At 39.4% G+C, this 25,786-nt stretch overlaps 1 protein-coding gene across 1 annotated transcript in view; it reads left to right on the top strand.

Moving 5' to 3' along the window:
- LOC134877704 (protein shisa-6) overlaps positions 1-25,786 on the top strand; it is a 69,059-nt gene that overhangs the window by 28,915 nt on the left and 14,358 nt on the right. The gene's annotated exons all lie outside the window — the stretch shown is intronic.

Here is a 25,786-nt window from a genome sequence, read left to right as displayed (position 1 = left end):
AATAACTAATTCATCCTTTTTGTTATTTTTCTCATGCCAACAGACTGTCTGAATGTCAAACAGGGGTGTAAAAAGCACTGAGAACAGAGTGGATCAGAAGGGAGAAAAAAGCTCTGCATTTAATCCAGTCTTCTGTTATCCTAAAGAGACAGTTTGTTCTAGTCCTAAAGTGCCCTTCAATCTATTGGCAAATACATTTTCACACAAATGTACAAGTCCTTGGTTTATTATTGCATTGAATTGTGTGATTTCTGAAAGAAAGATTAGAGTTAATTTCCGTCTAATGTGTTTGAGGAGAAAAGTGGATCATTTGGAAAGTTTAATCTAAGCGTAAGACATAACACAAACGACAGAGACTGTCAGAAACAAAAGCAAACACCAAAAGGGCTAATTTTGCTGGAGATTGTATGTTTTGTATGAAAGACTGGTGTTTTAAATATTAGACAAATGCTGAATTTATCTGCATATATATTTTTATTTACCTCTTGACATTCTGTACTTGTGACAGGGGAGTTTATATCCTGAAGATGCCCAATTATCATTTGTGAAAAATTGTGTAAAATGTATAATAATCAGCACTACCTTCCAATGTGAGATAGGATATTGAAGTACATCTCTGTCGCCAATGTTTATATTCATTCTCCCTTTCATTTTCTTAGTTTAATTTATTTTCCTCCTTTTTTTCCCCTTCCCAATGAGTGCTTAATGTTCTGCAGCTTTTTGCCTTGTGCAGGTCCTCTCACTAACGAGGGCCAGCACAGGTGTTTGAGATTAATCTCGTTTAGTTTGGTTCAGGACTCCTTTGTAAAGACAAGTGTATTTATACACCCAGAGCTTTCAGTCCCAGAGGGCTTTACCATCTGTACAACCTGTGACACTTCCTATCCTTTCACTCTTGATACAAACGTTAATCAGGACAAGATGTTCTGAAAGACGAAGAATCTTGCAGCTAGTTAAAGAGGACATATTCCACTCATGTGGGGGGGGGGACACTACAGGAAAGGGAACACCCAAACAAGCATAAGAGGGCCTCTTTAAAAGGACCTGATGAGGCATATCTGAAAACACCTATCTTTCCTCAAAATACCCGCTTTCCGTCTGGTGATGTATCGACTGATGTTCACTGATGGTGACATGTTAAAATGACTCAACCCTGAAGCATACTGACTACTCCACACTTAAAAGACATGACTGAAACATCTGTGTTTTTGATTCCCCTTAAAACAAAAAAAAACAAAAGAAAAACACCATCAGAGCTCTCTTGTGATTGGACAACCGCTTGTGCATGTAAAATGTGTTGGAGCACCAGCCAATTGAAGCAGAAGTGTTACATAGTGGTGGAGTGTCTGGGAGAGAAACTACTAGTTGTCGAAGCTGTGCTCGACCTTTCTTGCAAACCAGCAGGAAGTGCAACAGGTGTCTGGACTGCTTGTACTTCCAGAGAAGCTGAGCCCGGACCTCAGTGGCCCGAGGTCACAGCGTCCACACCATGGATGTATAATAAGAAGTGGATACAGCGTTGGAGGCGGGGCTTCGTTCATTCCTATGAGAGCTGCACATTGGCGCATGAAGACAAAATAGCATGAGATTCTCGAGGGCAAATCGTCACAAATTACCCATCATGCCTGGCTGTCAGAGCAGAATTACCCGTATGTGGCTCCATAGATACAAGCGGCCGAAATGGGATTTCTCCGCAGGGTGGCTGGCATCTCCCTTAGGGATAAGGTCAGAAGTTCAGTCATCCGGGAGGGACTTGGAGTAGAACCGCTGCTCCTTCGCGTTGAAAGGAGCCAGTTGAGGTGGTTCGGGCACCTAGTGAGGATGCCACCTGGGCGCCTCCCTAGGGAGGTGTTCCAGGCACGTCCAGCTGGGAAGAGACCGAGGGGTAGACCTAGGACCAGGCGGAGGGATTATATCTCTTCGCTGGCCTGGGAGCGCCTTGGAATCCCCTAGTCAGAGCTGGTTGATGTGGCCAGGGAACGAGAAGTTTTAGACTCTCTGCTGGAGCTGTTACCTCCGCGACCCTGACGGAAAAGCAGGAGAAGATGGATGGATGGATGGATGGATGGCCCCATAGAACATACGCGGTTGAGTTTCCCCTTAAGCCCCGCCCCGATCTCCCACTCTCAGTTCAGTAGAATGAATAGAGAGAATAAATAACTCTGGATTTACTTTTTTGTGCATTTTACAACTTAAGGACCTAATGATTTAAATAAGGCCTTTAAAAGTGTTGATATTGGGTTGTTTGGGATAAAGGCTTTCTGGGGCCGGTGACATCAGGGACTGGTACGGAAGTACCACCGTTTGGCCAGTCAGTGCCCGATCCGTCTTCTTGGGGCTTGGTCCATACGTTATCAGCCTCCTTTTTTCTTCTCAAGTTTTTTCACTGAGATCATTAGCAAACTGCCACTCCACACAGCAGCAATAGCTCATCCTCTGGGTTTCACAGCACCTTTAATCACCAAGAGATTGACCCAAGAAAAGTTTTCCACAACATGTGACAGGATGTCTGGCCCCTTAATCATCTTTAGCCAGTGGACAGTTCTATTAAATTGTCTTGGGAGGATGTAGAGGGCATATTGGAGGGTTTGTCAGCAAAGAAGCTTACTTTAAAAATGTTATTTTGCCATTAGTTTCGTTAAAGTCAAAATAACTTAAGGCATAACACGGCTGTTCAAATATTGATGAAACCTAATTTGTCATTTCTGCACTTTTATTTAGAAAACTGCATCATTACTGGGGGACAAAACTATCAATCATAAAGCCAAGAGGTGAAACAAGTCTGACAGATTTCTGATGCTTTTTCCGATAAATTTTCATTATGTAGAAAGCTGCCTAGCAGCACATTAAATCAGTCATACTATTCAATAACATATATCACATTGTTCAATGTCTAAATTCTGATATTAGCTCTGATTTGTGCTCTAAATATTTCAGTTTGGTGCAAAATTAGAAAGTTTCACAAGGGTGTCATGAACAGTTGAACAAAATCTGTGATAACAAATGGTACTTTAAGTACCACAACTTGCTTATGCATAAAGTATTTACATTTTTCACGATAATGAAACATATATCTTCAAAAAGTGTTCTTGTATATATATTTCCGCATTGTTTTTTTTTTCCCAATATAGGCCAGACCTATATCCATTTATCTTATATCTATAATAATGTGCAATGTTCTTACAAATACTTTTTATCTGCCAAGTCACACAGAAGAATTAAAAAAACAGGCTTTAAGATTGGATTATATCATATAGACCTTCATTTTTGTATTTATTGAATTCCCAGTAAACAAGCTTTATTATGATAAATTAAGTGATATTTAAATTGCCATATCTCCCACTCCTATAACAAACATATCCTTCAGTTTCCCTCACTGTTAATGCTGTTGCTGCTATGAATCAGTCTTCCTCCACTGTTGCATCCATTATATTGTGTTTGAAGAATGTTTACTCCACGAACATCCCAGCAGTCCTGCGGGGCTTGAACGCTGTGCACAGATGCTGTTTCTTCTCTTTGACACCGTCACTTTGTATTTTGTGATGGTAGAAAGTCTGAATTGCTCTTTCTGCTGCAGCCTGGTTAAATGCAGATGATCACTGTGGCTCCTTGTTAACCTCGGCCATTAAATTACTTTCAATCATGATGGAGAGAAGACGGGGCAGCACCCTGGGTAATGAGTGTTTTTTTGGGGGGAGAAATAAGACGTGATGTCGGACTTCACTAACTTTTGGCTGGTGGGAACTTTAGTGACATGTTCAAACTATAAGTACTGATGTTGCTGGTAATTCAGCTCACTGGTGTTGAACATTGAGAGCTTAAATGAGATGGTGCACAACGAAAAACACCACGGTATTATAGCTTTAAAACATATCTTAAACCACAACAATGATGTTTGAAAATTCCAGCCAATCTTTTTGGAAATGTATTTTCTAATAGTCATAATATCTTGGTATAGTGGATTTCATATTTTTTTATTTGATCACATATTTGTTCTTTGGATTGGAGTTGCTGGAACCAAGCACCTGGTGTAATGGTGGTGTAATTGATATTCACTGTTTACAAAGAAAACATGTTTACAACAAGGAAAAAAAAATCCAGAAACACAGTAGATATGATTCATGAAAAAGCGACATAATTATGGATTAAATATTTCACTCAAGACCCCTAAACAATATAAACTGTCTGAAAGAAACTGTACATTAAAAAAGAGTCTCTCCAGGACGGTTATACGTGTAATGTCTCTCCTGTAGCCATGTGGTATAAGAGTTGCAAACAGCATGTCTTTCCTGTTACAGATTTGTCTTTCTTACTACCTGTTACCAAGTAAACTTAAAATGACTTTGTGCTTCATAAATGAGGAAAAAATATGCATTGAGCCAAGCTCTGTACTTGAATTTCCTTCATGTAAACCCTTTTATATGAAACAGTGGGGAAACACAGCTCCATAAATAGACTCCATTCCTGATAGCATTCATTATTTATCAAGATATACCATTAGAAAATGAGTGTTCATGCACATTTAATTAAACTGTATGGTGTTATACTTGCTATTAAATCAGTTGTTTTATCATCCTAGGCTCTCTACTGAGCGTTTTTAAACAAATCTCACCAGATTTTATTGAGATGCAAAGTGCTTTCACTGTTTGTGATCGTGGCATTTCTAATAACACATTTACAGAGGTTTCCTTAACCCACACGTAACACAAGAGTTTTACTGTTTGCTGGAGTCGTGTTTTCATGGAGGGAAATGCAATTAGCCGAGCAGTCAGCGGGGATCTCAAATGAAAAGTCACATTTATGATGAGTTCATTAGATTTCAGGGGAGGAACCCTTCGGCAAACAACTTATGTACACGCAGCTCAAAACAAAAGTGGCACTGAGTGATTAAAGTATATTTGAATAGGGATTAGAGAAGATAGCAGAGTCTCTGCTAGGTTTTAGAGGATCAGCTAAACACTTATTTTGCATTTGAGACTTACGCCTTTGTGCAAGAAAAATGTCCTCCACCTGCAGCTTTTAATTGTCTTTCACTCCTTTAAATCTTTGAAGACAAAACCCCTGCTGCTATAATGTCTACATTCATTCATATTTAGTGTAAAGATGACTTTGATGTTCTTGCGCTCATGATTAAAATGAGATGTGACGTGCTAACTGGCAATATTTTTCCTCAGCAGCCACGTGCTAATTAAAATGTAAAAAAGAAGGGAAAAAAGTCTTAACACAGACGGGCAGTGTGATGCTGAGTGGATCAGAGAGAGGGGAAGACAGGGAAATGAAATTAGAGAGGCAGCATATTTAACACTTGACCTCCTTGACATTGTACAGAGTGAGCACAGAGGTGTGTCCCTGCTTTGCTGGCCTTTGCACTGACGATGTTAATTTCAGAGAATGACATGATTTTTAGTTGGGATTCATGGCCTACTTTAAGCTGGGATCACCACTCTGAATTCATAAGTCAGATCCTTATTTTATCGGTACTCTCTGCTGTCTCCTGTATTAAATGTTTCATTTCCCAATATTAAATTCTTTTTCAACATTATTTCTAAATGTAGCCTCAACTTCACAGTCTTGTTCGAAACAATTTCTAGCTATTTCTAGTTTATACCTGCCACTTATTCTTTAAAATATTAACATGCAAATCAGTCAAATTTTATTTATTGAGCACCTTTCGAGGAAATCAAATCCACTTCAAAGAGATTTACAAACAAAGATTTGGATTTAAAAAAAAATGTAAATGTCAAAAATAAAATGGATTAAAACATTATGCTCATTTTCAGGTTTCATAATTGTATGTTGTGCCCTTACTGTGACATATTTCCTTGCTTTAATGTTCAGAAAGTGCTTTACCAGAGCCCAGCTTGTTGTGATTGCTCAACCGCTTAGAGATGTCCTGCCCCTGCCTGTATCACGCACACTGTATTGGAGCGCTAGCCAGTTGCACGTGGTGAAATTACTAATAAAGATGAATATCAAGATGAAATGAGAAGATAATAGAAACATTGGTTAATCCCATCCTTTCTTAATGAAAAATAATCTGTAATAAATGAATACAATTGAGCTAAGAAGAGGTTAGAATAAGGACTCAACTGTGACCCTTTTTTGTAATGCAGTAGTTTCAAGTCTATCGCTTTTTTTGAACACTTGCACAAAATGATATGCATCAGCATGGGTAAACCCAAGGATTGAACAGCACAAAATAATCAAATGCAGCTTTACACTTCATGAGAAGAGTTGCCATGCTGGTCTGTATGTGGTAGCCATGGCAACATAGCTCTTGTACATCTAGTAGCCTGTGGTGCTAGGGGCTGGAGGGAGGTTAGATATGATGCTCACACACAGTGTGAGTGTGGACATAAGCCTCGTACGCCCTGCGCATGCTAATGCCCCGGCTGCAGACGCCTAGCAGCCCCGAGGCGTTTGCCCTCAGTCTGTTGACAAGCTTCCTGTCAGGAGTGACTGTCTTCTTATGAAGCTGAAGCACACAAGAGTGGGGATATAAAAAAATAAACAAGGTTGGGAGGTTAGGACGGTTCCCTGAACACTGCAGGAGAAAATAAATGCTTTTTGCTCAGATAGTTTCAGGTTGTTTGTGACTGGATTTACTCGGTCAGGGGGAGAGAAATCAAAACTTACAGTGTGAATCGCTGAGCAAGCTGTTGTCCTCTGAGTCTCAGAGTCCTACTGGCTGAAAGGGTTTAGTTTGTGAAATATTCTCATTACCTCTGGGTTAAGAGGCATTAAATGTTCTTGACTTGTGAAACCCAAGTAGAGTACACTCATAATGAATAAAAGCTAAACTAATCCCAATCTGGGGGTTGAAGCTGGACCAAACCTGACTTGAAGGCCACTTATTGGATCTTTTTTGTGTGACCGTTTATCTGGAAATAAGGAGCCTGATTTTATAGAAGACTATGAAAAAATGACACTACATCTCACTTTTGTTTTATTATCTCCAGTAAACACTTCCTGATGACTTTCTGTCTCAATAGACGAGCAGTGTTGGATTTAGGGGCGTGGCTACCTTGTGATTGACAGGTTACTGCCAGGATGTTGTCCTGTCTGGATGTTGTACGTGTTTTCGACTTTTTTGCAATTTGTTATAGTTCCTTGTTATTTGAAATATTTTGGACAGACTTGCTTTGGTTTGTTTGTACATTGCTCCACCATCTTGTATTTCTGGTACCAAAAAACAAAGATTGATGCAGCCAAAAACCGCTAAATCAAGACTCCATCAACAATTCAATGGATGACGTCAGAGAGTAAGGTCACTACTCGTATACAGTCTATTCACAAACCAACTCGGCTAGTGAACACTAAAGTGGTGCAATGTCAATAATTAAATGCTGACTAGACATTTTTAAAGAGTGCTGCATGAGTTCATACTTTTATGTAATCCAAACAGTGTTGGGTTTAATTAGATAATTCAGTGTCAATATAATCATACAGCTTTCATGAATAGAGAAAGAGCAGGCTCAGGCTCAGTGAGTTATGCCTTCATTTTATTTGAACGGGTGAGTTATATTCAAGTACAGGTATCTCTCATAGGGTAATGAACTTTAAACACAAACATATTTTAATACACTACCCTGTTAACAATTTTCTGCTGTTTAGTTGGGCTTTTCAACATGGTGGTCGATGGTGAAAGATCCATCCGAGGGGCCATTCGATGAACCTCAGTTTTCTATACTTAACAGGTTAGGTGCCCTTCCTTTCCCTTAGAGAACCAACATCACAATATAACAAAATGCACCCACCTTATACATTTAAGGTAATATTAAATCCATTGAATACATAATTCTAGCATTTGTTTCAATTGGCTGAACACCGTTGGAAAGGATTCGGTTAACGATCGAGAAGAATCGCGTTTAAGTCGCAATGATTTTAATCGATTCCATAACAAGCACAATCACTAGTGTAATCCAGAAGAAAAAAAAGCAGCTGCTATTGTGTTTAATACTTGGGAGAGTCATGCCTTTGAAATATTAAACTCAGCTTAAAAGTAAGAACTCGGTTTGAGCACAATCATCTTTTTGTTGTGTTATTGCCTTAGTTGTGGGATTTTTTTTCTTCTTGAAGTAATATTAATGCTTTAACAGAGGTCCAGCATTGGTGTTTCAGTGTTTAATGTAGACCATTACCGGGGCATATTAGAGCCACAGAGACCATCATGACTCACATTAGATTACACCAGGCTTCTTTCATGTTCCCCAGAGCCACATTCATCTTGTGGCACCAAATATTGACTGTAATGGTGAAAAATGTGGTCTGCATTGTACAACACTTTTATATTGTGCTCTCCTGTAGAAAGCCAGTTCATTACTGGAATTCATTATAATGTGCAGGACAGACTGGGTAATGCTGCGAGAATTGAAAGGCACCAATTTACTTTTAACAATATGCAGACTCCCCTAATCCCTCACTATAGACCTCATCAGTGAAGCGGATGGCTGTGAATATGCAGCCCATGAATCTTTAACCAACGTCGCTCCATTGGGTTGTTTTAAAGCACCCCGGTTGAAGAAGTTTCTTCGCTGGCAGTGCTCAAATTTAAAGTAGGAGCTCTGCAGTTAATCCCCATGCAGTCATTGCAGGCTCATGCATCAGGTGAGATGATAACATTTCAATCCTAATCACTCACAGGCCCTTGCCTTGCCTTTTCAGTGTCAGAGCCTCCAGTTAGCGTATCCTGCGTTGTGTCGCATGTTGCTTTATGAAACTTGTGTCCTGCCTGCCTGGACAGGTTTGCCGTAGAGCGTGCGGCACCTCGAGCCTTGTGTGCTGCCCTAGTTAAAGGCATATTTTAAGAGTTCCCTCACCAGTCCATTTGCCCTCTTCTCTTTCTCAAGTTCAGGCTTTTTTTCCCTTCTGAAGCATCTTTATGTATCAAATGGAGCCAGATGGATAAGAGTTTAACACAATTGGTACAACTTCTCCTTGTTAGAGTGAATCAATTACACATTTCTGGTATATTGTGATAACAATAAAGGTATTTTAGCTCAAATTAGTTTCATAACATTTTCATACTAAAAAGAGCAACAAGAAGTTAAATTTCATCAGATTGCATGGCAAGTCCTCCAACAGCATCACCAGTGGTCAATTGCATATACTGCCATTATGTAAGGATATTTTTAATCATATTTACATGAGTCATCAGAGGATAAGAGGGCTTTAAATTAAATTCACATAAAACATAAAACAGACTTCACAAACTGCTTCAAAATCACTCAAGAAATTGAGCAAAACAAAGTCAAATACCAGAAGTGAAAGAAATTTAAAATAAATAAAACTGAGCACCCAACTGCAAATGAAAAGAAATAGACTTCTGTCCACATTTGACAGCCTTCAAAGTCCATCTGGTCTGACTATTTTAACTGCCCCATATCTCACCGTGGGACCTGTGAGTCTACATGGACTAACCAACGGCTAGCCAACAAGGTCGCCAGCAGGAACTGTTCTAAAAATTAGCACAACATTTGAACTTTTAACCTATGTCCACTTAAGCGTATTTCCTGAGGCAAGCATGAGCTCTCTGACGAACGGGACCTACCACCGAGAATTTTGTTCTGTTTGACTTCAGCTTTTGAACCAAGATGTATTATTGAGCTAGTCTGCCTATTTTCATTAACGCATAAACATGCAATAGGGCTGCAAAACTTTGCCAATCCAGGTGGAAAACAGTTTTTAGTTTTCTAGGCATGTATAAAGGGATATTGCGGTTCATGTACTTATATTCTGGAAAACGTGTAACTGTTTGAAGTGCTTACTTTGAAAACTTGTGAATTGGCACATATATTCCCATAATAGCTTTTAGACTGTGCACTGTATAAATATTAATACATTCCGATCTATGGGGGTGAGCTGTGCCACGTTTATTTAACGATGTGACCCAGCAGCGGCTCCCAGCTAACGTTAATTCTCTTATCGCCATTTTTGATCTTTTGATGTGCTTCAGATGAATGAAATTTCAGCCGCACTTCACTCAGACAGCACTCAGTGTCATTTTAATGGTTCTATCCATCTTTGGGAGAAATTTAATACGCAGGATATTATTTGGAATTGTCTCTCCTGCTGCTCTTTGTTTTATTTTGCTTCTTGTCTATGACCTGACGTAACGACTTCAGTTCCTTGCTTCTTTCAAACCACAACCTCCGGTCTGGGTTCATTCATCACGCTGGAAATGAGTTATGAATTTGAAATGTTTTTGCTCGATTGTTTTAATCTGCCAAGGTGATGATAGGTTTCTCACCGTGTCAGCAGTAAAGGAGCAGCACGCCCGTTTATAATAGAGCCTCATTACTTCACTTTCTGCTGATCAGCATTTCTGGGAAGTTGGTGGAGCCCTTTTGTGATTAAATTTAAATCTCTTCCTCCTTCAATTATTTGAAAATCTTCGATCTTTATGATTTGTCTGCCAGATAATTTTTAAGTTAATCTATGACCCTCTATATAACCTCTACAATTCTCATTATAACATGTTTGACAGAGAGTATATGAATATTTTACCAGTGTAGAAGAAAAAGAATCAGTGTATTGGAAAGCAGAGCTCCAAAATAAGACTTTTTCTTTCCTTTTTTGTAAAATTACATAACTCCCTAGTGCTTATATTTAATCTTACTATTTAATATCACTTCATCAAACCCAAAACCAAACCTGCAACCAACCGGCGAGCCTGCAATATAAATATACGTTGAACTAACTATCTGCAATCTTGCAACAATCATTTGTGAAATGTGACCGTTTAGGTTTGTGTGCATGTAAACCGTCTCTAAAATCCCAGAGTTTGCTCCAGAGGGTATCACATTAGAGGAACAAAGTACAAATATAATTTTTTTAATCAGCATCAAAGGTCCTCTTTAAAACTGCAAACAATTTACCCCCATTACTAGCTTCCAACGGTGGTATTTGTAGTCACCGATTTGACAAAACCATTTTGAATTAATGATATGTTTATGCCCTTGGCTAGATATCTTATCATATGGCTGAAATAAAAAGCAACGTATCTCTCACTTATAGCGCTGCACTACATCACTGAGCAATTAAAAATGCAAGAAGTTGGCAGGGAACCATTAGTATCAGAAACTTGTTTACAGACTATATATTTAGCTCTTTGGTGCAGCACATTTTGTCCAATTTAAAAGCACTAGCAAACCTATCTTTAGCAGCTCTATGCTATCCTCCAAAGCTCCTGTTTTGACACCATGTTTCCCTGTCAGGAGCCACAGCTGACACAGACAGCAGGCAGAATCGCTACATGGATCCCAGTCATACAATGCCCACAAACATTTAATCTCAGAGCAGTCATAACTCTCACTAAAACAACACATAGACAGATGCATCTGGCAGCCAAAATGAACACACACAGCGAGAGGTGGAAAAACGAGGCACTCTGAGGGCTTGTTAGTGCATCACTGTCTTGTGAGAAGTGTCTGGATGTTGTTGGTTCCAGCAGTCAAAGAGGTGTGTCTCTTAACTCCCCTGCACCCTTATTCCCGTAGCATTTTCATCTCACTTTTGCCTAGGTTCAGTTTTTATTTAGGTTTCATCTATCAGGTCTTGAATTCCAATTTCCTGTTTTTCTTTCTTCAATATATATAAAGCGCTGTCTGTGTGATCGTCACGATGTATTAGCCACAGGCTCATATTTGCAGTAAACACTGTGAATTCTTGCCTCAGTTAACGCAATGTCTTTTCACATTGAATAATATATTTTAGGTTTGGAGAAAAAAGCGATGCAGCCTCTTCCTGGGTCTAATTAAAAAGCGGGATGTTTGGTTAGAGGGGGAGAAGAGAGTGAGAGGCATGAAAGCAAAGATCAAAATGTGACTCACTGACAGCAGGAGTCTTCAGATGGAAGACAAGAGGTAGCAGGAACTTCATTTACTCCACTGTGTGAGACACTTGAAGGCACAACACGTCTGTGAGCAAATCAATCTCGCAAATTGTTGTTTGATTTCTCCTCTTCATCTCCAACTGTAAATTAATGCCCTAAGGTCTCCCAGTCAACATCCTCTAAAAACAGAGGAATGCAAATCACAAGGAGCTGTTTTCTTTTTCTTTTGTTAAAATGTATGGCTGTACATGGAGACACAGCAGGGGAGCGCTTTTAGGAGTCATCAGGTTCTTAAATAAAATAAAGAAAGCTTAGGCGAGAAGTGGAGGTAGCAGGACTTTGTAATGGTGCTTACAAATGTCATCACAGCAGGAAGGGAAAATGTTGCTCAGGCAAAACAAGCCTTCACAGAGGGATTTAGTGTTTGATCTGTGGAACTTAAAATGGAAAAAGTATTGAGAGAGGTTAACGCTTTTTTTCATGCATTTGTTTGTCAGGGAAGAAAAGCAATCTACATTAAGTATTAAGTATTGCTTGCATCTCACGTAGATGTGTGGATCTGTACGGGTTATCTATCAAGAAAAAGATGCCAAACATGTATAATCCAGGCTCCTCAGCTATGATTGTTTTCAGCTTTTCTCTTTCTCATATAATTGTGATTGAATATCTTTGGGATGCTGGTTAAAAGAAAAACAAGTTGAGAAAATCTCCTTGTGCTTCCTGAAACTTCCTGAATATTTTAACTATTGTTAGCCGTATTTATCAGATTCATCAGTGGTTGGCACGAGGATACATTTTTGATCATGACAATAGTCATTTGATGAAAGCCTTTGTGGCTAAAGGGCAACTTACTAGCTTTTTTGGGTGGCTACTTCATAAATCTCTACAACTTTAAACGGATACAGACTGAAATGAGGTTGAAATCTGTGGAGCAGTTTGTAAGTTGACCTTAAGTCATCATTGTTGATGTCAAAATAATTGTCCTTTTTGTCTGGGAGAAGCCATCATTCTATTAGTGGATTGACAGAAAGACAACTATTCATTGTTCAACTGTTTTTTTACATTTGATCAACATTTTCATTAGTCACAACAAGAAACAAATACTTTGGTGGTGACAGGAAAATGATAATTCTTATTCTTTAAAGGGGCTCTATATGCTTTTTGTGGTTTTCCCTTTTCTGTAGTGTTTACTGGTTGTTTAATGGTCTGCAAAGGCAAAAATCCCCCAAAATAGCATAAAAGGGCTCCCTTATTGAAAGTTATTTCAAAATGTCTCACTGTATATCCATAATGGTATTTATTAAAGAAAAACACTTCAGATCAGACATCAATACCCACTGCTATACCTTTTCTTAAAGAAGACATGGTCTTTTTGAAAGATCTCTAACTTATTCATAAGCTAAGGTTTGTATTTCACTTTTTCCCCGATGTTCATCATCACCTCTTTGATGATGCTTAGGTCAGAAAATGTCTTGCATCCCTCGGAGGGTTGCATCCACCCTCTTCTCTCACCTGTGTTTCCAATTCTCTTTGTTTGGCAGTGTGGGATTTCTTCACCTGTTTGTATCCTACCCTTATCTGCTCACTGACCTCTCCTTTTGTACAAACCAGACGCCTCTTCAAAAGCTCGGATACAAAAGCCCGGCAATCATTTCACTGCTTCATACACATTCTCTTTCAGTCTTCCCTTTCATCTCCAGCCTCCCCTGCTCCTTATCTCCCCCAGTTTCCCTTGAATCAGAAAAGGTTGCGATCAGATAGGATTCAGATTTTGGAAGGAAAGTATTTTTTTAGAGCGAGTCCCCAAAACATGTTCTCACTTGTTTTGATCGAAACAAATCCCTTCCACCTGTCGGGATAATCTGATCTCACCTGACTTATTTGCTGGCAGGCTACATAAAAACAACACAGTATCAGATCAGTTGTTTCATATCTTCAACACACACCTGCCTTAAGTCAATATCATATTTCAAGCAGAAGAAAAACACCAGAAAGAATCATTTTCAAACAGTAACTTCTTCATGCTGAATCAAGCAAGTTGCATTTCCACAGTGTGCTCCCCTGCTGTTATATAATTAGTGGTCACTCCTGCAGTTAGGACCATGGGGGAGGGCTTTCAGCTACAGGGAGACTTCCAAACTGTGGACACACAGAGAGTACAGAAAAGACCCCCCTGAGAGACGAGTCAATTAGCTTGCTTTCTAAAAGGACTGCTGTGCAGTTTCTTGTCACCATGAATGTTTGGTTGTTAATTGAATACATATGTTACCTTTAGTAGTGGGGAAGTCACAAGGGGCTGGTGTGCAAATACTGAGCATGCAGAGAAAAAAGACATGTGTTCTACATTATTCATTTGTGGAGTGTACCCGATAAAATGAGGACCTGAAACATGACTTGGGGAAACTTAAAGGGGCCCTGTTGTTCTCTCTGGGGGTTTCCCGTTCCTAGTGTGTAGGTTTTTGTGCATGTAAATGGTCTGCAAAGGCTAAAATCCCTATGTCCCCTCCAGAGGGAGTTTCTCTCCCACACACTCCCCTCTTGCCTGAAATGACTCCTTTGTTTACTTCCATTAAAAAGTGGCATGACTGTGTAACACTTGCGCTTGTATTGGCTAGCGCGATAGGATAACACAACTGTGAAATAAGTCCAAATACAGTATCTTCCTATGTCACACACCATTCCACCCATTAAATAACTGTCATGTTGTATCATATTAAAACAATTTAAGGGCATAACTTGGATTTATGGGACAATTTATAGACCAATAATCGATAAAATAATGATTTGCTGCCCTGATGTAAACTACCACAAGACGTATCAGCGATGTGGAGCTGAATTGTCTATATTGGAACAAAATACGTATGTTTTCGGTTTCGCCAGTGCAATGATAATACTGTGGAAGGTAATTAGACTACAGGACAGCATACAAACACTGAGGACAGCATGGGGTGAAGGACTGACCTTTGGGAGACAGCAGGTGTCCACATCCTGTTAGAATCTTGTTACTGAAACCACTGTAGGGTGACAGCATACACAGTCCATCAGAAGTGAGGAGAAGGTCATTATTTCTTAAACTACAGCTTCTGTTCAGATGTTTAGCCCTTATAAATGTAGGGCGGAAAATGAAAGTGATGGCTTAAAACATTCAAAGTAAGCAGCCACTGAAGGTCGTTCAATGGCGTCCCAACATCCCAGAACGATGATCCAGAAAAAAAAAATGTTTTTAAAGTTCAAGAAGATAGCGTGCACGGTGATGGGAGGCAGTTTGTCAAAGGTCACATTGGCACTTGAATAAAAGAGTGGGCCGATAGAAAAGGTGGCTCAGAATGACCCGGGGTCCAATCTCCAACCAGCCACTTTTTTGGATGTCTTTGTTCCTTCAGCCCCAGCATGCTTGAGGCATTTTTCTGTTCAAAAGTACCTGGGGGCTCTTTGGGCTTAAAGCCAACATTTTAATAAGCACACTGACTGTGGACCTGTTGAGGCGCAACCTGACCGAAGGGCTTGTTTGACACAAGGCCACACAGGGTGAGCAAATGTTCGTAACACTTTCACCCTAGAGGCTTCAGGCAGGGCTGATAAACATTTTTAAAAACTCAACAGGGACAAATGAACTTGACTGTATCTTAAAAGTATGAACACATTATCAAGAAAAAGGTGCTAGTTATTATGAAAATGGGATTAGTGGCATCTATTTAAAAAGGTCCTCCCTGTTTGGAAAGCATTTGTATTCGTCTTGACATTTCCGAAAGTCCCCCTGCGCTCCGGTTTTTAACGAATGCTGGCATTATCACTGGAGTGTTCATTTGAGATTCTTATGAGGGCGGTTGGATATTGAATATGACAGCACCTAATCAATTAGACCCGCGGCCTCTCGGATATAGTGCCACGCTGCAGTCGCTCCAACCCTGCTACTGAGGAACAACACGTCTAACTCCGTCTCTTTGATGAAGGCGCATTAATCTTAACCCTCCTCATAAACACCATTAGACAAACGCACGCATCTCTCAACACGTACTGCCGCACATTGTTCAGCCAGCGTTAATTAGCGTCATCATACCCAATTGTTTACTTGTGGCGAATGATCATTTAATTAGGTGACTTCAGATGGAGGATGCAAATATTATGGATAGATTATAACGACATCAGTGGCAAACGGCTCCTGCAGCGGCTTAAGGAAGCTTAACTCTGTAGGACAAGTATCAATCACATTTATATGTAAATAGATGTAATTATCTGTTCTAATCATCACACATTACTCATGAGGCAGGGAGGAGAAGGGCGCTTGTTGCTCTGCTTCTGTGAAAGCTGCACAAGTGTGAAGGAGACAAAGCCACTCAAAGACGTGCAGCGCTGAGCCAAGAAATGTTTCACGGCTGTAAAATAACACCCACTTACTCAAAAGCCTCCTCATAAAAGATTCTGTGAGCAGTCACTAAATGGTGAGACACTGATGCTATTTCTTTTTTTGTGTTTTCTTCAAGGAACACCAAGGTTAGCCTAGTTTTAGAAATATCATGTTTCAAGAATGTTCACCCAAAGTCACCAATGTTCAAGCTTTTGAGTCCCTTTGTCCATAAAGTGAAGCATTTGGAAGGCGTTTTATCTCAAAACAAGTGGAAATGTACAAGTTGGCAGACCCATATGATGTTTTGAAGACTCTTTCTAATGTTTTTTTGAAAGTATACCTTATCATTTAGTTGTTTTGTTGGTTCAACCTAACAGAAGCCCAGTGTACAGCCCCTATTTTCCCTATTTCAGTTTCAGTATTATTTGATTTTGCTTACAACATCAAATCAGCTTGATTATATTGGAAAATATCCTTGAAGCAGCCACAGACCCTTTCTGCCATCCAATGAATGGACTCCATTATAAACACACCTACCACAAACCAACAGTAGGGTACATTTTATTTTGTTTTCAAGCCTTCTCCAAACTGTCCTATATGATGGCTAAGGGATACTGGTTCCTTTGTTTAAAATTGTTTCCTCCTTAAAATGTTGAAATCACCTACAAAATGTGGTCACTAAAATACATGAATTACTAAATAAAAACTACCTTGATTTGTGTTTCTAATTTTTTCATAACACACCCTTCCCCTTTAGACTTTATCTCTTCTCCATTGGCCTTTAGATTCAGGAGACAACAAGGTCTTATCTTCAAGAATTTCGTATTTATGTTAAGAAGTCACAAGGTCAGCCTGAGGGTGGAAAAACAAGTGGCTGTGCCTTCTCTTGACTGGAAAAAGCATGTCAGGAGCACATGATGCGCCCAGGAGCCGCGACACACAATCCTTAATCGATAGAGCAGAAACAGAGATCCTCGGCCTCAGGGGCCCCTGGTGGGAAGTCATCATGTGTAAGCCGAGCCGGTGGCCTTGGTCTCTCTTTTCTGTGGAGAGGAGGGAGGGTTGTCTGAAGAACACAGACACACACTGATCTGTCAGAATTATAGATGGGGCTGAAAGCTCATTCTATAGAAATAGCTGCATCAAGTAAATGTACCTAGCCCTTAAGTACTTTACATTTTTGAGGTACTTTATTTCAGTATTTCCATCTTCGACTCCACTACATTTATTTGGCAAGATTAGTACATTACTTTAGCAGGTTCATATTATAAAAATAATTAATAATAATTCAAATTAATTAGCTAGTACATTGTGTAATATTATGGATTTAGACACCTGGCAGTATAAAATCTAATCAAGAACACACATTATGCTCAATTTAAGGTTCATTTTGTTCATACTACTGTGACCGCTTAAAGATGTCCCACCCCTTAGCCTATCACGTGCAATGTGTTGGAGCGCCAGCCAATAGAAGCGTGGGGGGTTACATAGTAATGTCATTATGTTATGGAAGTAAACAAAGGAGTCCAATGGGGGCGTTTAATGCAAGGGGAGGGAGTTTGTGGGAGAGACACTCCCTCTGAGGGAACTCTGGAATTTTACCATTTGCAGACCATTACCATGCAAAAAAAACCGGGCACCTTTAAAGCAACACTAAGGGTAATCCACTGAGATTATACATATTATTCAACAATGGCCACTTTAGATTATAAGTATTTTCAGATCACAAAAGTTTAAAGCAGCAAAATATACGTTGGAATGCAGGACTTTTCTTGTAACAAAGTATTTCTACACTGCAGTATTATTACCTTTACTTAAGTATAAGTTCTGAGTACTTCTTCCACCTCTGCTAAAGTCCATATCTGTAGCTAAACAACAAGTGTTCTTCAGTTGTTTGTTCAGGGTGACTTTACTCCGGCTTCTACATGCTGCATGACCGCACAGTCGTGTCTGATCAGTGTAAGCTGATGTGAACTCACACAAGCCGCGTCTCAACTGTAATGCTTTGCTTGATTTTTTTTGTGAAAAATGTAAACATTTAGATTTAGCGTCATGTAGACGCTGATAAATGCCAGCAAGCAGCCCAGCTCGACTCATAATTGCAAAGTCATTAAAAGATCTCAGTTGTAATTTTCCAGTTTGCCGTGTCTTCACAAAGCCTGCCTTTTTCTCCTTCATTTAATCATTTCATCAGCCTGCTCATCAACAGTTGCTTTGTGCCAAACTATCAACGTAATTACGGGGAAAACATGGAGCGTAATTATGGAAAATAACTTACTGGATAATTCATTTTTGAAACACTCTGCTGCCTTTCCTTTACACCAAACCTGATAAGAAAATGCTCCGTGGGTCTTCTCTTTATTACTTTTGACATATATTGTCTTATGTTCATGCTTTGAGTTTTATTAAATTCAGCTTTGAACCATTACAGTTTCATCATGAAACTATTTTCGACAAATGCCCTATTCTATAGATGTTCTCCAAGAACAGATGAAATTTAAAAACTCATTTTACCTTCACTTTGCCACATGAGTTCAATGAATAGAAAAGGAGCTAAAACTTTTCTTTAATAACTTTAAGAATAACTGAAATAGTGTTTTTTTTGTTACGTGATTTAAAGAGTTGGGACCTTTTTCATTATGTGGTGTTTTAAAATGCAATATACTGTTGAATAAGAAAGCCATTAATGATGCTTTAACATCTAAAACCAGAAACATTAATGTGCTATAACTCCCATTTAAGTTAAAAGGGCATTAGTGAAGTCTAACACTGGTGAATATGTTGTTCAGAATCACAAACATCAACATAGGACGATTAGAAAAAAATGACTTAGCTTCATAATGCCATTTACTGTATCGAAAGTTTATCGTTCTACAATACCTTTGCAAGGCAATGACTGTATTGTTTAGTTGGGGAAAAGACGCTATGGCAGATAAACCTTTGAAAAAGAATGAACACATCAGGACAAATACTCAACACAAAATGCTAAATGCTCCCTTGTGAACACTATGTCTAGGGCTTTTTTTGTGGAATGTTAAAAATGGAAATCTGCTATGCAATGTCTTTGTTTATGTTGAAAGGAGTAAAGTTTGTAGTCTATGGAGCCTATGTTTTAATATTCCTTATGATGTTAAAGTAAAAGAAAATTCACATGGTATTGTCTGATATTGTTCAGGATAATATTTTAAATAAACCCATGAAAACTCCTGTGGTGTGTAAAGGCCTTCAATGTTATCCGGTAAGCTGCATTCATACGGTACTCAATTACCTTTTGGTTAATTGCGATGTTTGGCGAAGAGCCTTGCGGTGGTAACGGTTTAGTTTGTCATCTTATTGGTTGCACGTCGAGAGGTACGCGGTAAACGAGGTCAAAGCTGAAAAAGCATAAATGTGGAGCGCAGTGCTCTGCAACGATTTCAAGCTCTGCACTACACTGAGGGTAGCTCTTTCACCTTGGTAGGCCTCACTGCTTCCTCCATTGAGACATAACGCCAACATCAGTGCAGACTCATGTTACCACGTTTCATGTGAATGCAGCTTTACCTGGCTACCAAAACACTTGGTTATGGTTAGCAATATAACATTTAGGCATAATAGGTTTGTTCTGATTGACATTAGCAGTGTTTGGGAAATGAGCAGCCTCTTTTTATTTTGATACATTTCTGGGTTTCTGAAGCGTCATACCTATACAGCATCGGGACTTTAATGCATTGCTGTTTTTGGAATAAATTACAAGGGGAACCTGGCTCACGGTTGATGTTGCTGATCATCCAAATTTGTTGGGCGTGGTTGAGGTCAAAGCTCAGTAGAGACTAGTCTAGTTCATAGGATTTCTTATGGACCTGGTTGGCGGTTTTGTGCAGGTAGATGTTATGTTTATCCATCTTTAATATTTCACTATTGTCTCCATACTTTGGGTCAAATTATGTTTTAGAATCCACAGGTTTTTCTCTCAAGACCACAACGTCACCCCAGCCTCAGCTGTCAACCTGGATCACTGGCCTCTTTTTTTCTGGCCTCTTCCTTCACTGAGTCACATATTCCACGGCAAGGATAACGGCAGCTTTGTATGATGTTACTTCTGACATATCGGAGAAGACATCAGATAAATCTGTGCTTATCCTTGTTAGTAAATCACAGACTCCCCAAGGCGGCGTGGGCCCAGCTCATGACATGGTATAGGTGAGACTTTGGTGTTCATCTGGACCGATGCTTTCCGTTTTGCACATCTGAAAAAGTGCTAATGTAAGAAAAATGCTTTTATATAAAAATGTTTAAAGCTGCAGCTTGTGGGTTGAAAATGAACATTGTCAGCAGATGATAAACAGAATTGAATGTTTTTATGTACATACAGCAATACGACAACTGAGTGAAGTGCACTGTGCTACCAGGGAAATACGTTTTTTTTTTTTTAAATCCACAGTATACTGAAATGTGCCGTTAAATTATCTTGGGTATTACATTGATGAAAAGATGACAGATGTGTTGTCAACAAGATGGCGACATGTCATCAAAGATGAGTTACAGCCAATAGATTAAAGCGTCAGCTGCATGCATGACATACTGTACATCCAGCTCTCTTTATTTTGCAGTGGGACTCTTAACACTTAAACACAACATGGGAGGCTTTATTGTTTTTTGCATCAAATACTTGCCATTATATATTATTATTAGTGAAATTAATTAGGGAATTTTATATCCATTCAATTTGTGCATAAAAAAGGGAAAAATACAGGAAAAAAGGTTTTACACACCACATTTGAAAAGCGTTTTTAATAATAAAAAACAAAATGCAACTTAGTACAATGGATGAATTGCAAAGTGAAAATGAAACATCCACTGTAGAGCAATGAGACTTCCTCATTCATACAGTACATGACAGTCTTGAAATTTAGATAATTGAAGTGTTATTCCCTGATTGAATCAATAGAAATATATTCTTTATCATGACATGCATATCAATCCCAAATCTCAGTAAAAACACTGCGATAGAAATGTATGGCACCAAACTACCAATGACTTCTTCCTTCCATCATCCAAGAGCCACACAATGATTGTTCAGGTCATTTGCAATAATAGGACTCAAGCAAAACTGTAAAATTAAATCATTTCTGATCAGCTTGATTTTAACTGCTCAGCAGAAGCAGTGGTAGTTCACTAACAAATACAAGGCACTACATCTCCTCAGGAGGACCTGACTTTGAAGGGACTATTGTTTAAATAGGGCAACTTGCCTTTAAAGTGGACACCTAATGCTAATTTTCAGGCTTATATTTTTATTTTGCGCCTCTTTGCAGATTGTCATAACTGCACTGAATTTGGAACGACTACAATGTAATTTATTCTGATCATAAATGGTTCTGATCCCATTGTAACTTCAGATTTTGGTACTTCAGGCCCATCAAAGGTCCATTAGAGGTTAAATCCTGGGTAGTAAGAAGGTTAAGACGCTTGAAATGAAAGATCTTGAAGTCACGTTGCCTTTCCATCACACACATGCACGTACACACAAGGACAGTGCGAGGGGATCTGTCCCACCAGGTCCACATGGTGCACTCTGCCAGCATAATGACATTGCGTGGGCTCTCTCCGCTGCCAGCGTCTGTCCATCAGCTTCCCCAGAGCGAGCCGTTTAAAATGGATCTGGGTCACAGTGGGATCCCCTCTGTCCACCCGCTGCAACTTGGAAGCCTTCGATTCATTTGTGACAGAGCTGCCAGCATTACTACAGCCAATCCATGAGACACTCTTCACTGCCAGCGAGAGCTGCTGCATTATGTATTAACACTTAGTAGGTATGTACTCTCGAACACAATGCACATAGTCCTAAACTGGATTCAGAGTTTCAGTGTGGACAGAAAAACTGATATCTATTAGGAATTCAAGAAATCTTCAGACCTTTGCTTCACTTTCTCAGTCAGTCGTGGTAGGGATGCACGATATTCTGCTCATTATTGCCATTAGACTTACTTTTGAGATTATTTAATTGTTGCTGCTAACGAGTGACTGAATAACACACTAAACTTCATCACGCAGACACAAGTCCGCCTTTACCTCAGTGCCGGTGATGGGCAGCCGTGTGACCCTGATGTACTTCATTTATGTAGAGCCTAGTGTTAGCTTTGTACTTCTGCAAGTGCATTTACGCTTCTAAATTGTGGTGTTAATATGTTGATTTTATGCTTGCCACAAAGTTTTCCTGTAATTTGCCAAAATCCAATGGGGAAATCCCATTGGATTTTGTTGCAGACCGTCCTTTATGCCATGTTGTCGAAAAAACACACGTTAATGAGGCCGCCCTGTTCGATGGTCAGACCTAGCAGCCCATGTACTGGGGCGCAGTCTCTGCTTTGGCAGACGCAGGTTAAAATCCTGCCTGGCTCCCTTTTACACATGTCCTTTCCTCAATCTTCCTCTTTGAACACTGTCACTCTAATTATGATTTAAACTGGTCTTCAAAATGTTAACAAAAATCAAACATGTTCCTTTAATATATATTCACTGTACTTTATTTTGACTCAATCCCACATCCTCCTGCTGCAAACAAAATGCACCAAATGTGAATAATTCCCAAACGTATTTGAATGTTTCTCTTCTTTGTAACATGTAAAGTATTGTGTGTTTCCAATGTCTTAAAAGATTGTTGATGATGTAGCTATGTTTGATGGTTTGGACTAAAAGGCACATGTTATTGCTACAGAATACCATGTTATTTAGTTAGTTTTTGTGGAAGCACTTTGGTGAAACTCTTTCAAGTCTCAACATTTCAAAGCCAGGTCCAAGAAATATTTCCCCTGGTTGCCATGTCATTCCCTCCTCTCACCTTTGTTCCTGTCTGCCGCTCTACTGTCAACTATCCAATACAGGGGAAAACGGCCAAGAAATTAAGTGAAAAATAAGTGTTTGCCCTCTTCGAAACATGACTGGTCTGCACTGAGCCTTGACCTCAACCCCTTCCAACGGCTCTGGGATGAAGTTACTTGCCAACTGTGAGCCAAATCCTATCACTAACATCAGTGTTGGCCCTCACTAATGCTCTCTTCGCTGAATGTGAACAAATCCCTACAGCCAGGTCTGTTGGGGAAAAAAAGCAGAGGAGGGGAAGCTGTTGTAGCAGCACATGGATTTGGAATGACAATTCCAGTAATCACATATAGCTGTAAGGCTCCAGTGTCCACATACTTTTTCTATACTTTTCCACAATTTGCTGTGTCAGACTTTCTGCACATGTCAAGTCTGTGCATAAGGTGCAAATGGAGAGTGACAAATAATGGGAAGAGACCCCATCCATTATGGCTGTTTCAATTTATTGCAACAGCAGTGTACTCAATTTTATTGACTAACCTGTCATTTTTGATGGAAGAGAATGTCAAAGCTAATCAGATTCTGGTGCCTGTGACTGTTAGATTATGATCCTGTCTTTGTCTCTTGGTGTAATTTCCTTTCTTGATAAGAATACCAGTTATAATAATTTCATCACATTGACCTCCTTACACAAATTACTCACTTAAAACACTCACATTTTCAGGCATCTCCCTGCAGTTTTTCTCGTTTGACCCAAGTAAAATAAAGCAGCCAATTCTCCAGCCTTTTAGAAATGACAGCATCTGGTGTGAATGCGCTCAATCTCTGTGCTTGTCGAGTGATTTCCTGCTTTCCACTAGCTGATTCATCCCCAGCTACATCCATCAAGTGCAGGGACTAGATTTTTCTCTGAAATCCAACCTCCCTATAAACCAATTAAATATTCATTTTTAAACGTGAGCTTTGAGTCATCAGTGAGTCATTGCACACCAGGAGCAATAACAGTCAAATACGTCACATAAAGGGGATAATTGGATCACACGCACCCTGAACTTGAGATTACTACAAAGGAAAGCCATCGTCACAGGGTGATAAACTCTTGAACCTTTGTTAAACACACATTTTAATTTGTGAAATTTATGTGGCGGCGGTGAAGAAAAAAAGCTTTTTTCTGCAATTACACGGATAGTAAAGGCTGTTATTTATTTGCCGCTTTCATTTTTAAGTTCATGGCAGGGTAATTTAACTGAGCTCTCAGTAGCCGCTATAATTGGTCCCTTGATCAAACCTGTGATTGGGAAGTGCAGCTGCAAGAAGAAAAAAGACTTGTTTTATAATTATGGTACACAGATACTTAAAGCCATTTAAACCGGAGTGTTTTACATTCCTTCTTTTACCTGAATTGAATATCAATATATCAGTTGAGATAAGCGAGCAATTCCAAAACCACATTTCAATATGTGATACTCATCTTTATACTGGCTTAGATCTACAGATAAAAACATTTGTCAGAAATGTCACATCCTCCCGCTGGGGGAAGCAGTATCATTGAAATACAGGCACTGAACTTTAACAAAAGCAGAACACATCCCCCCTGTCTTCTGTTCAAAGCTTGCTAAAGGGCTCATATGTGTATTAGAGGCGGGTTTTTATTGTCTTTAGCACTCTTATAGGATGATAGATGAACATATTTAAATGCAAATAAGGTACAAATATCATATATCCATGTTTTGTTTGCTCTGCTGTTCAGAAACACAAAGCGTAATTGAATCAAGGCAATATTTTCCCTCAGTGAAATGTTTTCTCATAGCTGCTCGTGATGGAGGTCTCGGATGATGTTGCTTTGTTCTTTACCCACTCAAACAACACATAACAATATTAGCGCAACATCAAATTGACTCACTTACAGCTAAGATGGATCACCGTGAGCTGTGGATGCTTCCGTGTTCCCATGTTAAGAGGCCGTAATCAATCATTTTTGGCAAAGTAGCACTACACCGTGGGTTCTGTCAAATGGAAGAAACACTCCCAGTCCCATAACTGAGCTGTGACAGTTCTCCGCTCACTTGAGAAGCACTGAACAAATCAAAGCTCTCATATCTGGGGAAACAGCTAACAGTGAAGAGACTGGGAGGGAAAGCTGGCTGATACTCAGTCTTACACCAGGACAACATTGGTCACACTGCTTGTTGTACTTAACTTACAGGGGGACTCAAAATTCCACTACACTTTTTTCCAACATGGTTATTTACACAGCGCATTTCAGCACCTACAAATGTTAAATTCAAAGGGTTTGCATCATTTCGTTCTTCAACAAGGGACCATTACACATAAAAATTCACATTAGGTTCATGAATCCAACATAATAAAACACACAACTTTTTAAAAGTTTTTTAAATAGCCCGTTTAATTTAACTTTTAAAAAGTTGTAAGTTGAATAAAAGAGTCAGTTTGTTGAAATGTGATGTAATGATTGTCCAATCGCTACCCAAACAATCCTGTGGAATCAGAAGCTAGCTTACCGGTGCCTTAGCACTGTACGGCACATTTAAGGTGAAATAGTGACATATTGTTATTCAAATAGCTTAGTAGTGTATGCATCATAAAAGGGAATGTGAATAGACGGTACTGCCTTAGTTTAAGCCACCTTACAAATTATTTAAAGCTCAATGGAGCCGGGTCTGCTCTGATTGGTTAGCTGGCCGACTCTGTTGTATTTGGCCAACCACTTAGAGATCTCCCGCCCATTAGCCTATCATGTACAATGTATTGGAGCGCTAGCTAATAGAAGCGTCAGTGTT

The sequence above is a fragment of the Eleginops maclovinus genome, chromosome 16 (genome assembly GCF_036324505.1).
Source record: "Eleginops maclovinus isolate JMC-PN-2008 ecotype Puerto Natales chromosome 16, JC_Emac_rtc_rv5, whole genome shotgun sequence".
NCBI classification, from domain to species: domain Eukaryota; kingdom Metazoa; phylum Chordata; class Actinopteri; order Perciformes; family Eleginopidae; genus Eleginops; species Eleginops maclovinus.
Note: the sequence above shows the minus strand (reverse complement) of the source record. Positions and strands in the feature narration are given on the sequence as shown.